This window comes from Lissotriton vulgaris, chromosome 2_1 (assembly GCF_964263255.1).
Source record: "Lissotriton vulgaris chromosome 2_1, aLisVul1.2, whole genome shotgun sequence".
NCBI lineage: Eukaryota > Metazoa > Chordata > Amphibia > Caudata > Salamandridae > Lissotriton > Lissotriton vulgaris.
The window spans coordinates 2,096,972,212-2,096,985,593 of NC_141687.1; positions in this window are offsets into that span (position 1 = coordinate 2,096,972,212).

Genomic DNA, 13,382 nt, shown 5'->3' on the forward strand with positions numbered 1-13,382 from the left:
TTGTGTCCCTTGTCCGCCAGGAAATGCAAAACTGTCAGCGACGCTTGTTCACATTCAGGTTCACTACGGGCGGTGATCAATAGATCATCGACGTACTGAAGTAGGGCAGTATTGTCAGGCATGTGAATACTGTCTAGTTGTCTTTTTAATGCTTGACTGTAGATGCTGGGGCTTTCTCTAAATCCTTGAGGTGCACGTGCAAATTTGAAGCTTCGGCCATGTAAACAGAACCTGAAAAGGTATTGGCTTTCCGGATCGATGGGGACACTAAAGAAGGCGTTCTTGAGGTCGATTACTGTGAAGAACGTCGCTTCAGAATCAATGGCAGTCAATAGGGACGAAATGTCGGGGACCACGGGATATTGTGGTACAATGCATTTATTCAATTCTCGTAAATCGATTACTAATCGATAAACTGGAGGTGAATTTGGATCTGTACGTTTAAGAATTGGAATGATAGGGGAATTACAAACATTGGAGTCGGTTTCTACAACCACTCCTTGTGCAATGAGCTCGTCAATGATTTTCAGTAAGGCCACTACAGCATCTGGTGGTAACTTGTATTGTCGGATGCGTGGCAGTACTACTCCTGGCTTGAGTGTGACACGATATGGAGTAATGTGCATACAACCTACATCAGTGGGGCCTTGTGCCCATAAATGTGCAGGAACATTCTGTAATCTGGAATCAATATCTCTCAACACATAGTGACCTTTAAAGTCACGCAGAAACAATCTTACTCCTTCCGGAGAACAACAAATTACTGCTCCTAGAGCTTTCAGAGTCTTAATTCCAAGTAAGTTTTCTGGACATGATTTCGTGAGCAACAAATCTGTAGTGCGGGACAATGGACCAACTGCAAGGGGAACTGGTTTTGACACTTCATTAACAATAGGTTTTCCTGAAAATCCAAAGGAAACATTCTGTGAGCCTGAGAGGGGTGCCCCTGGAACCTCGTCATGACTGATTGTTGTCCTGCTTGCCCCTGTGTCAATCAAAAACTTTCTATCTTTCCCTAATACCTGACTATGTACATAAGGACCCTCTTGATCTACAGGAATCTCAATAAGAGGCAAGTCAACCCCCCTCTCTAGGCTGTTTCATGTGTATCGCTGATAATCGGGATAGTCAGATTGTGCATATTGGTACATCTGCTGTGTCGCATGTTGTGTTGCGGCAATCGGTTGCGGCTGTGGTACCGCTACAGTCTGTTGTGGAATCTGCATAGGCTGAACGCTCTGTGGAACGGGTTGTTGGGCCTGGTCCTGTCTAGGAGGACGCGGTCTCTCTTTAGTTTTACCGGTGGCTATGTTATGTTTCAAAACTGCACAATCGTTTACATAGTAACCTGGCTGTTTACAATAGTTGCATGTCCCTTTAACGGGAGCTGCTGAAATTGAATTATTGGCTTGTGTAGTACCCCTTTTATGACCGTCAGTTGGAACTGACTGAGCAACTAGCATTTTCATTTTCGTGTCTTTCATACGTCTCTGTTCATGATCATGTTCTTCCCTGATCCTATTCTGGTGATACTGTAACATTTGTAACATTTGTGAAGGCGTATTTGCTTGCCATGTGCTCTCGACTTTCAGTACACGGTTCTTAACCTGGGGCAATGAATTCTCGACTAATTTGGATACGAAAAGGTGTGGGTACGGCTCACTACTTGCTTTCAGGCCACTATTAATAATAAAACATTTCTCAAATCGGGAATAAAAATCACTAGTGTCTTCATCGGGTTTCTGTTTGCAGGCTGAGATTGCATCCCAGTCCTCCTTTTTAGTTGCTAACAAACGTGGCAAAACCTGTACTAACAATCCTGGTAATGCTTTAGTTTTATCCCCAAGACCCAAACCTGGGGTTCGAGTCGTTTCTTGATTTTCTAATGCAGCCTAATCAATCTTTTGGTCTCCCACCTCCCATTCTTTTTCTTTGAGTTTCTCGTAAATACCGGCAGGCAATAAAACTTTCAATATTTTCATAATGTCGGGATAGGTGTAATCTCCCATAAGTAACATGTCTTTTATTTCACGGTGAAAACCTGCAGGGTCTTTATCGTGGCTGGGCACTATTTTCTTCATTTCCAATAATTCCATTTTAGTTATAGGCGTGTATACGTAAACACGTGTAAGGGTATCATCAGCATTCCTGACTTGATGTACTTCTCGTAAAGGATTCTGCTTGTCAAAGTCAAAGTGAAATTGTTTTCTGACTGGGGGTGGAACAGAAACAAGATGTGGAGCCAAGAACGTTCTATATTTGTGGCGTTGTTCTAAAATCGTTTCAATTAGTTCAGTACCTAGACCTCTCCATCTTCTCAGGAGTAAGTCCTGCAGTAAGTTATATAACGGACCTGGGTCAGATGCTCTATTTTCATACTATATAATGAGGTGTTGTGTCATGTATATACCAGCTAGTCGCTGTTCTTCTGGAATAAGACTTAAAAACGTTTGCACTACTGAATCATCTTTATATATGCTGTCATCTCCAGCCCACTGTACTGCGGACCGAGCTAGTTCCTGATCACGTAGGGTATTGAGTTCTTGATAAGCTACCCTTTCTTTTAATACTTTGTCAGTCATTTGGAACACATGTTCAAGGGTACATCGCTCTGGTATCGGGCAAAGGTAACGTTTCTTGTTTTCGAACGTTTCTTGTTTACGAATGGGTCTATCAAAGGGCCTATCACAAGGGTGCGGTCTTGGAAGTTTCTCTCTACCTACATATCCTATCATCTTTTTGTCTGACTGTTGCGATGTTTCTGCTAGATCCTCTGTATCATCCTCCTCCTGTGAGGAAGTTGGCTCGTCTGATTCGAGTGGCTCTTCAGGTTCTCGCTGGGCATGTATTTCTATTATTTCTTTACGGATCTTACTAACCATGGCATGTACGCTTTTTTCCCTATCATGTTTACCATCCGCTATATTCTGGCTCCATCTGTTCAATCTATCCATTTCACTCTGTGGAAAACCTGCCTGATCTTGTTCTCTTATCAAACAATTAACCAAAAATCGCATGATTAAACCTTTGTTCTCAACTTTCTGACGTGACATGGCTTCAGCAACACTCTCCGGTCCTTCTCCTGTTCTAATAAAATAATACAATTTGTTTAGATGTTCTGGCATTTCTGGTAGTAATTGCAAATACTCTGTAACACGTCTTAAACGTAGTGACGCTAACAACATGGGTCCTGTTTTACCAGGCACGGTGTCATATCTGCAATCTGTGAGTTCTCTTCTAAGCTGTTCGGCCGGGGCACCTTTAGGTGTCCGAGACATCGCTAATTCTCTCATTGTTACTCGATGTATCTGTGGTGGAGTTCGATAACCTCCTGTAGCACCTCCTGAGGCAGATGCTTGAGCATAACCTGGCTGTAGGGTCGGTACCTGCTGCAACTGGGTTGGAACCTGCACCGTGCCAGTCCCAAAAGGGTTAGATGGATGCAGTTGTTGAATACCAGGGGGAACAACGGGAGCGGGTGCAGGAAGCGGACCGGCAGGGGTCTGCTGTTGCAGACCTGGGGGCTGATGATCAGGGGGTAGGTTACCGTCAGCAGGTGGGACATGGGCAGGTCCATTAGTATATGCGGGAGCTACATCGTCTAGATAGGAAGAAAGGAAAATGCCTGCTGCGGTCTTATGACGTAATTTAGTCGGAACCAATGGAGGGGACAGATTCTTCGGTGTTTCCGGGGTCGCCTTGGGCAGGCCCTCGGCCAGGACTGGATACAATCCTGTCGAAATGGCATTACTCTGTCTGTCGTGTTGTTCCATTCTAACTCGTTCTCCTTCTTCTAGTAGTTCTTTTTCTTTGGCTTTTTCAGAATCCTCTCTACTTTTCTCTGCTTTTCTAAGTGCCTTCTCTGTCCGTTTGTGTGATTCTTTACGCCATAATTCAATGGCATCTTTCTGTGACTGTCTGGCTTTCTTTTTCCACAACGCTTCTTCTACTCTCATGATGCACTCGGCATCCCATGTCCCAGTAGCGGGCCATTTCTGATTCTCTTCTAAGTCCTTAGTGTAATCCACCCACAAGTCGAGATATAATACGGCATCTAAGCCGTGCTTGTGGTACATAAAATAACCGGGAGTGTCCCTGGGTGGGATGGGAACAGCTTCCTCAAGTATCCCTTTTCTAGTTCCTATCTGTCTCAGTTTAGAGAATAGAGGCATCCTGTAACTCGATACTTGATACTTGATACTTACTCGGACTCGGGCACAACTAATACAATGAACACAGGAATGACGATCAAACAATCACTCATACCACGACATTAAAATACATTTAAACATTTCAGAACGAACAATATCTAGATAACTGGATACTGGATATACTGCTAAACAGTACAGATACACTGCTAAAACAGTGCAGACCGGGTCTGTGTACCCAAACCCGTCTTGACCGGACACAAATTAATGCACCCGTCTAGATGCGTCCCCAGCAACGGTACTCACCGGGAAGCACGAAACGGAAGGCCTCGGAAACTCGACTGGACTGGACCGGACTGGACTGGACTCGACACGTGACGTAGGTACTTCGGAACTGGTGGGCCTCTAGACACCTCGGACCTTGCTCTCTCGGCTGGGCTCTGGTCGGGATCCTCCGCACTCCTCACCGCCTCGTCTGGATGTCGATCGCAGTCTCCGTCACCTCCGTAGGCCTGAGGGAGATACAGGAAATCCTGCGGGTACGCGTAGTTGTCCGTCACGGCTGTGGCAGGGGGCAAGGCCTGCGACGCATCGCCGGCGTGTAAGGTGGAGGAGGGGTCCCTATTGGGGCGCCAAATTATGTGGTAAATAAAGATTTACCGTATGCGGAATTTCTATGCGGTATAAGTTAATAAAATAGCTCAATCAAATGAGAGGCAGAGTCCGTGGCATCTGAGTTTATAAGGGTTTTATTCCATGTAATGGAATGGTTCGAACCATGGTATCATGTTCCATCACCACGAAGGTTCAGGAATGGATAGACAATGCTTTATTAACAGTGTACAATATATATAGTAAATGCATATAATGGTGATGGATACAGAAGGCGTAACAGCTGAAAGAAACGAGATAAGAACACATGTGCGTAACAGAAGGCGTGCACGAGGGCGTACACGGAGGTGTGTGCTAAAAACGTCACATGAAAGTGTCACAGGTGGGTGGATTCATAGAGGAATCCTGCAGTGTCAGCAGAAATATATGGCTGGATGCGCGCGCAGGCAACATGACGTGTGATTGACGTGGAGCTGGAGGGTACAGGGGACTTGACATTTAGCACTATAAGGGGAGACAGAAGTCTGGCGTGTCAGAACAACCTAAACCCAATCATATCTGATATCTTGTGTTTGAGGAACTGTATTATCTAAAAGGAAAGGTCTCTCGGACAGAGGCTATTCTATACTGACTGCTAGTGCGTGCATATGTGTCTACGTGTCTATGCGTAATGCGAGGGGCCATGGGCCTACCATGGTAACGGGAGCAGTGAATTACTTGCGCGGAGACAGAAAGGCCGGGCCCTTTGCTCTGCAGCTGGGGAGATGTTTACCTAAATCACTAGACAGGAATGTATTTTCGAGAAGCGGAGCAGATAACTTGAAGGCAAAATACAGTCTTGGCAGGCAAGCAGGCCGAGCCGGGCACCGCTCGCCGCGCAGGGAGTAAGGTAAAGGTCATGGATGCAGATCCAGGCTGCAGCTTTCAGAGGCAGAAGGCACAAAAGGCTTGATGGCAGAAATCAGGGCCTAGCTCGCCAGAGCCAGGAAAACGTGAAAGTGCACCATGTAAAGACGGTGGCACAACATACTTAGGAACTGAATTATCGACCCATTCATGGTGGATCCGAAAGAGGACATGTTAACGTTGGACGCAAATGTGTTTGCGTCTTCATAGCTGGTTGTGGAGGGAAATTACATGTACTTGAAACACGTACATGGAGCCGTTGGGGTCTACGTTAGGGGACACAAATGACCATAAAAATTCATATTTCCTCAATGTGATACACTTACACTACCTCTATGACAACTACAAGTTTTTTATTACCTTGATCACTCTAACTCACAAAGTAATTTTAAACAGCAGACTAAGTTTTATTAACTGCTCCAATCTTCATAGGCCAATTAGCTTTCCTAAAATTTCGGTTGTAAGAACACTAGGTAAGAAGGCAAACGTTGTTTGAAAGTCAACTGAGTATCATTACAATTAGTCCAGCCTTTTTGACATTTTGAATATGATGTGTAATGTCCTGATGTTGTCGAAGGACCATCATGGTAAATAATTGCAGGAGTTGCAAAGGTTCTTCCTGAAATTGATAATTGAGAAGCCACACATTTTTTAATTAAAGTTGTCAATTTAGTTCCATCAGGTCTACATCGTTGGAACATTAAAATTACATACTGTCCATATCTTTCTATAAATAATGTTGATAGCATTGCAGATTTACACTGAGTACAGACCATGTTTTGATTTGCTTCTCAAACTAGATTATCAAAAGACACTGATTTGCAGTCTGGTAAAGTTGAATATATAAATCTTTCAGTGTCTATTGTAGTAGTACTTGAAAAGAAACAATTGTCGCAGTTATGCTGCCATTTATAAGAAAGGCCAAAAAGATTTTCTACATCTATACCTTCATCTTGCAATACAACAAGCACATACATTAGAAATTCCTGACAATCTTGCTGAATATTCTGTGAAAATTGATTTAGACCAGAACATTTGTCTAAAACATTTCGAATTTCAGAAACACTTTCTATTTTTGTTCAATCACTGCTACATTCCTCAAACACAGAATTCAACAAACAACAAAATCTTTGATCCCGATTTTCAACAATCTGTTCTTGTAAAGTTTGGAGAAAAAAACAACATTAACCACTACATTAGCATAGCAGTTGACACCAGAACTGTTTTCAAACTGAAATCCAACAACATCTTTAACTGAATCCTTTTCCTTTCTGCTTACAATTACTGGTTCATCTACTTGTTTTCTTTTTGCTACAACTTCAATACAAATCTTCTCATTTCTTCTTTTTCGGACTACCACACGCTTTTGAAATAGAGGATATTGAGGTAAATTTGGAGCATACTCTCTTCTTAACCTATTATATACTTTTACACAATTTAGATCTGCACTTATCTTTGTCTCATCAAAATCAATCAAGTACAATGCAAATAAAGTTCTGACTTGAGATAAAGCAACATATGCCATACCCTCCTTGAACACAGAACTTCCACTATTCACCAAAGCACTATCTACACTTAAACCTTGAGATTTATGAATAGTCACCGCATATGCCAAAGAAACAAGAAACTGTTTTCGACTGACATATACATCTTTCACAAGCAAAAATCGAGCAGAAAAACAACTGATTTGTTGTACTTCTTCAATTCCATCACATTTAATTTTTAAAAATTCAATTCCATCTCCATTAAGGTAATTCACAAAATCAACAACATGACCCATTGCTCCATTTACTAAACCTCTTTCCACATGTAAATTCTGTCGTAAAATTATACGACAATTTAAACATGCATACAGAGTCTTTTCCAAACCAGCAGTTTTAGATATTGTCTTCTGTAAATAATCCAATTTTGATTTCAACTTTTCTGACAAAATAATAGTTGCTCCTCCATGCTCTATTTTATCAATAGCTTCCAGCTTCACAATCTCTTGATTTTCTAACTTTAACATTTTGTTGTTGAAGAGTTGGCATCAAGCATATGACAGATTTGTTTTCAGCAATGTTCTTAACACCTTGTTGCTATGGCTTTTCCCCTCCTGTGCTGGAAAAGCTTGAAAGGCATTATTTCATGACGAGCTCACCTTGTAATAAGCACAGCTCCAGTGTGCCTCATGACGAGCTGAGCATGGAAGGGGTTAAAAATATTCTCTGGGAGAATATTTTCATTTGGAAACAATGTTTTGTTAACGGATTGCCAGCGCCAGGACGCCAGAGGAGCACGGCGGTCTCACAGTGTAGCTGACCCTTTGTGGATTTCAACCGTCTCCACGACTCGCCGGACCCGCTTCGCGGGTCCCGCAGCGCGTCGTTTGCCAGGAGGCAGCATCAGAGACCTCAGGAGGAGCGCGGGGACAGGCGAGTAACCAGCGGGGCTGCGAGCATAGGCAGGGGACTCCAGTGTCCAGGAGCCCCTGCGCGCCCAATCACCATCACCTGGGCTGCTCTCCCCGCTGGCCACGCCCCCCGCCAACGGAGGTAAAAGCCGATCTCACCTTGTGCTTGTGGGACCCTTTGTTAACGGATTGCCAGCGCCAGGACGCCAGAGGAGCACGGCGGTCTCACAGTGTAGCTGACCCTTTGTGGATTTCAACCGTCTCCACGACTCGCCGGACCCGCTTCGCGTCGTTTGCCAGGAGGCAGCATCAGAGACCTCAGGAGGAGCGCGGGGACAGGCGAGTAACCAGCGGGGCTGCGAGCATAGGCAGGGGACTCCAGTGTCCAGGAGCCCCTGCGCGCCCAATCACCATCACCTGGGCTGCTCTCCCCGCTGGCCACGCCCCCCCGCCTATCACGTAGTTGCAGAGTCTTAAGGAGCCTAGTATCCCCGCCTCGCGGGAGCGAGCGGAAGCGACCGGGAGAAGCCCGGGACAAGGGCGGGACCGTCTGTGGCCGTCCGGGGCCGGAGGAGGCCGGGCTGGGCCCTATTATTAACATTTTCTTCCTAATTACCTATTTATGATCCTTATTAACTGGTATAATTGTTATTGTGACTGTTTGTGTCTAAAGTGACGTTAAAATACTGTGGCCTGAGTGGCATCGCTGATTAAGTATTGAGGTTGGATATAGCACCGCTAGTTGTATTTTAAAAGGAATAACAAAAATGCCCTTAAGGTCTGGTAAGGAGAGGCAAGTTCAGGTCTCAACCTCTAATGGTACTTTTACTGGTACAATTGATCAGTTTTTCAAACGTTCTACTGCTATATTAGAGAAGGAGATCGCCCTGGTCGAAAAACGCCTTTCGCTTGATATTATTACTGGTAAGCGGTCTTCACTAGGTAAAATCAATGAGGCTGTTTCCCCTGTCCCACTTTCCACGTTGAACTCGGATAGTAATGCTGAAGTATTGTTGGTAACTGCTCCTGAGATCCATACAGTGGAGATAGTGGATTCTTACCAGGAAAGCGCTTTTAATACTGCGCACGATAACTTACAAAATAGCGGGACCATTTGTTTAGATCAGTCCAGGGATAATACTGGTCTTTCAGACTCACCAAATCTCGACATTAGTACTGAACTAATGGATTCCCCTTCCCATCCACAACAAACACCCACTCATAACCCTGGGAAACGCAAGAGGGTAGACTCACCGGACATAGAGGAACAAACTGAGGGGTTGGGAAATGCCTCACCATCCCCCCCTCAGCTACCCAATATTAACGCTACTGCCCAGCAAGGGGGAGGTGAGACTATGATTAGCATTACAGAAGAGATATTTTTGGCTAAAATTGAGCTGCTATTCAAATCTTTACTTCTACCTCTTTTTGAAAGGACAAGGTTACTAAATACAAAAATGGATTCCATAGATTTGCTAGTGAAGGATAATATAGCGACCTCTGACAGAATCCTCGCCAGTTTAGCAACTGCTGGTTTGACCCCTCCTGTCCCGACCATTCCGAAGCCCACCATTATGACGAATAATAAAGCGGGGGTTAATAGTTTACAAGTGGGACCCTCTATATCCAAGGCCTCGCAAAAAACTGTACCCGATCCTAAGAAAGCAGCTTCTACAGAGAACCCTGCAAGGCCAAAGCCTGTAAAAAACCAGCAGGTTCAGAAAAATTCAACTTCTGTTAGGAGCAAAAATATTAGTCATCAGCCCATCGCCAAACCCATCCCAAAGAAACAGTGTGTGAACCTCCCACCGGAGTCAGTACCTTATACAATTGTTTTAACTGTCGTGGCTCCGCTTGTAGATGGCAAGAGGGAAACACACAAGGATCTTTACAATAAGGTTACATTCTGGCTTAATAAAAACCGGCCACTACCTCCTAATCTAAATCCTGAAATACTTAATGTAAGGAGGGTGGATTGGATAGGTTTTGGTAAGAAAGATCTTGAGGGGGATTGTGTGGTGGTTAGCTTTAGAGAGCCTTGGGTTGCCGAATACATTTGCAGGGAACCAAGATTCGGTAGAGTTGGGGATGTACAAACTTTACTACTGCATTATTTTTATCCAGCCTTATATGCAAATAGATCCCACACCCCGTTTCATCATTCAAGAAGGGACAGGTCTAGAGGGAAATTCCATTTTGACACTCCACTCTATCCAATGTTCTATCCCCACCTTGCGAACCGGTTTGCTCCCCTTTCCGGTCTGGAAGGTGTGGATTGACATGATGTAGAACAATCGATTACTGGGCGTTCTAGTGCTGTAGTAACGTGTTCTTTAAATAATGTGAGTGTCCCTGGGGTAGAGACTGTCCCTGTGTCTAGCGCAAATCCACAGAGGGTGGAAATAAGGGAAACATTCTTGTCAGGTACCCCTAGACAGACGATCACTAAGGCTGTCGTCAACCCAACCGCCAAGATGGCAGAGAAAACAACTTACACACAAGACAGTCTTGTCTTGGAATATAGCGGGCTTAAAGGGGAAAGCGTCAGAGGCTGATTGGGGCTCCTTTGTGGATCTACATGATGTTATTATCCTGCAGGAAAGCTGGTCAACCGACGCTATCTATCGAGTTGGCTACCTTAATTACCACAAACCAGCTAGTAAGGGACCGAAGGGTCGCCCTTCAGGAGGCCTAGTTATTTGGATTAGACAATCATTAGCCATTACCATCACGGAACTCCCTACTCTGAGTAATGACATCCTAGCGTTGAAATTAACCGGTAAAAATAACCAGGACCTTTGTTTGTTCAACATATATGCTAGAGGGTTACCAGGTGGGAAGCCTGCGGGAGTGGTAGCTGAACTTGACTCCCTACTGAATAACATTAGCAGTGACAAATGTGTTATGGTGGCAGGTGATTTCAACTGTTGTTTCGAACCGTTTCCTAACCTTGATAGCGGGGGATATGGGGAAATTGATCAGATTTGGAATGTTCCTCCTTTGTCTATCCCTCCAATTAAAAAAGTAACGGAGGCAGTTATGCAGTGGTTGGGTCTTTGCCTTGAATGGGACTTGCGTGCAGCGAATGGAAGGACCAAATCAGACCAGATGGGAAAAGTTACATTTGATAACTCCCTAAACTCGAGCCGCATTGATTATTTTTTGTTAAAGATAGAGTTTTGGAAAATATTGGTGGACATGGAAATAGTCACTAGATCTGAGAGTGATCATAACCCCCTGGTAATAAAATTATCAGTGGATGAGGGTCTCCACATGAACCCTGCAACTAATATTGATACAGCAGACGCTGGTCTCACAAATGATTGTAGAAGGGTAAGATGGGCTGGGCTCCAAGACAATACTGCTATTATTAGCAGGATTGCCATGGAGGTCCTAGCGGCTACAAGACAGATGGTACCCATACTTGAGGCTGGAACTTCACTCGACCAAATTGGGACAATTCATGAGTCTCTTTTTAGTAAAATTAAGTCTTTTTTTATCAAACCTGTAAAAGGAGGAAATAATGTCCCAGCACAATCTAGGTTGAAATGGTATGATAAGACCTGTAGTATTGCCCACAGCTCTCTGTTAAAGGCTATAAAATCCAAATCATGCCCGGATATAAGGATAGCCAGGGTGAATTATAAGAAAGCATTAAAAGAGGCAAAAATCAAATGGGATGATCAGCGTTGGTTAGATTTATACCAGGCAAGTACTTCATCTAACCAACAAAAATTTTGGGAGGTTGTGAAATGGGGAGGGGCGGGGGAATTACATACTCCAGTAAACCATGTCCCGGCAGAGCAATGGGTCAAGCACTACGAGGCACAGTTCAGCCACACGGAACGGATCTCCCTTACTACTATTAGGAAAGATGCCAGTGTGCAGTCTAAGGTGGCCTCACTTGATCACATTGTTTTCACTGAAACTGAAGCTATTTCTGCTCTTAAACAAGTGCAGAATGGCAAAGCCCCCGGCATGGACTGCATCCCTGCGGACCTCTTCAAATACGATCAAACACACTGGGTCCCGTATATATTAATTTTAGCAAATGCTATAGCTAGAGGGACTAGGATCCCAAATTCCTGGAAAGGGGCTGAGATTTTGCCAGTGCACAAAAAAGGGGATAGATCTGATGCAGGAAACTACCGCCCCATCAGCCTCATCGATGCCCTACAAAAAGTAATAGCCAGAATGCTGTTAGGGAAAATCCATTCGTGGATGTCAGAAGTAGATATTCTGTCTCCAATGCAGGCGGGTTTTAGAGCACACATTAGCACAGTTGATCAGATATTAAGATTTGTCATGATCTATTGGAAAACTGTGTTATTGAGAGACGGGAAGATCTTTGCTGCATTTGTGGACCTCAAATCAGCGTTTGATCTGGTCCCCAGAGGGAAGATGTGGGCAGCATTGAGAAGGATGGGGGTCCCTAGTGCACTATTAGAACTTACCATTAGGATGCATGAGGGTAACTTTGCAAGAGTCAGATGGGGTCGCCAGGGCCAGGTTACCGAATCCTTCCCCGTAACTCGCGGTGTGAGGCAGGGTTGCGTCCTGGCACCCACCCTATTTGTACTCTTCATCAATCAGGTGGTTAAGTTCCTCTCAGATACCCCCACCGATGCTCCTTCACTGGGTGGGACCAAATTCCCCCTTTTAATTTTTGCAGACGACACTCTCATATTGGCCAAAACACAGAAGGGTTTACAGGTAGAAATAAATACATTCATGGACTTTTGCATTATGAATGATCTTGAGATCAATATTAATAAAACCAAGTTCATGGTCCTAACTAAGAAAAAGCCACTGAGGGGCCATGTTTTAATGAATGGGTCTAGACTGGAGCAGGTTGACGTAATGACTTATCTTGGTGTTACCTTGGATTATAGGCTACAATGGAAAGATCAAGTAGCGGCACTCTGCCTGAAATTTGCCCGCATGACTGGTTGTCTAGTAAAAGAGCAGCGGTGTTCCCTGACTAAAAGAGTACTGCCCGCACTTAAAATTTATAGTGCTAAAATCAGCTCAGCCATATTATATGGGGCCGATATTTGGGGATGTGTGGACCTGGCTGTCCTGGATAGGATACAGAATAAATTCCTTCGAAACTTAGTTAGTCTCCCCCCCTCAACACCAGTCCTTCCACTCCTGATGGACATGGGCATGCATACCATTAAACACCAGGCCCTCTATAGGATGGTGGCGTTATGGAGACGTATATGGTCCACCCCGGAGCTGGCCATGTTTGCCCGTGAATTACAGGATGTGAGAATGCAACAAGGGGCAGGTGACATACCGTGGCTAATTAAGAACACTCTTAT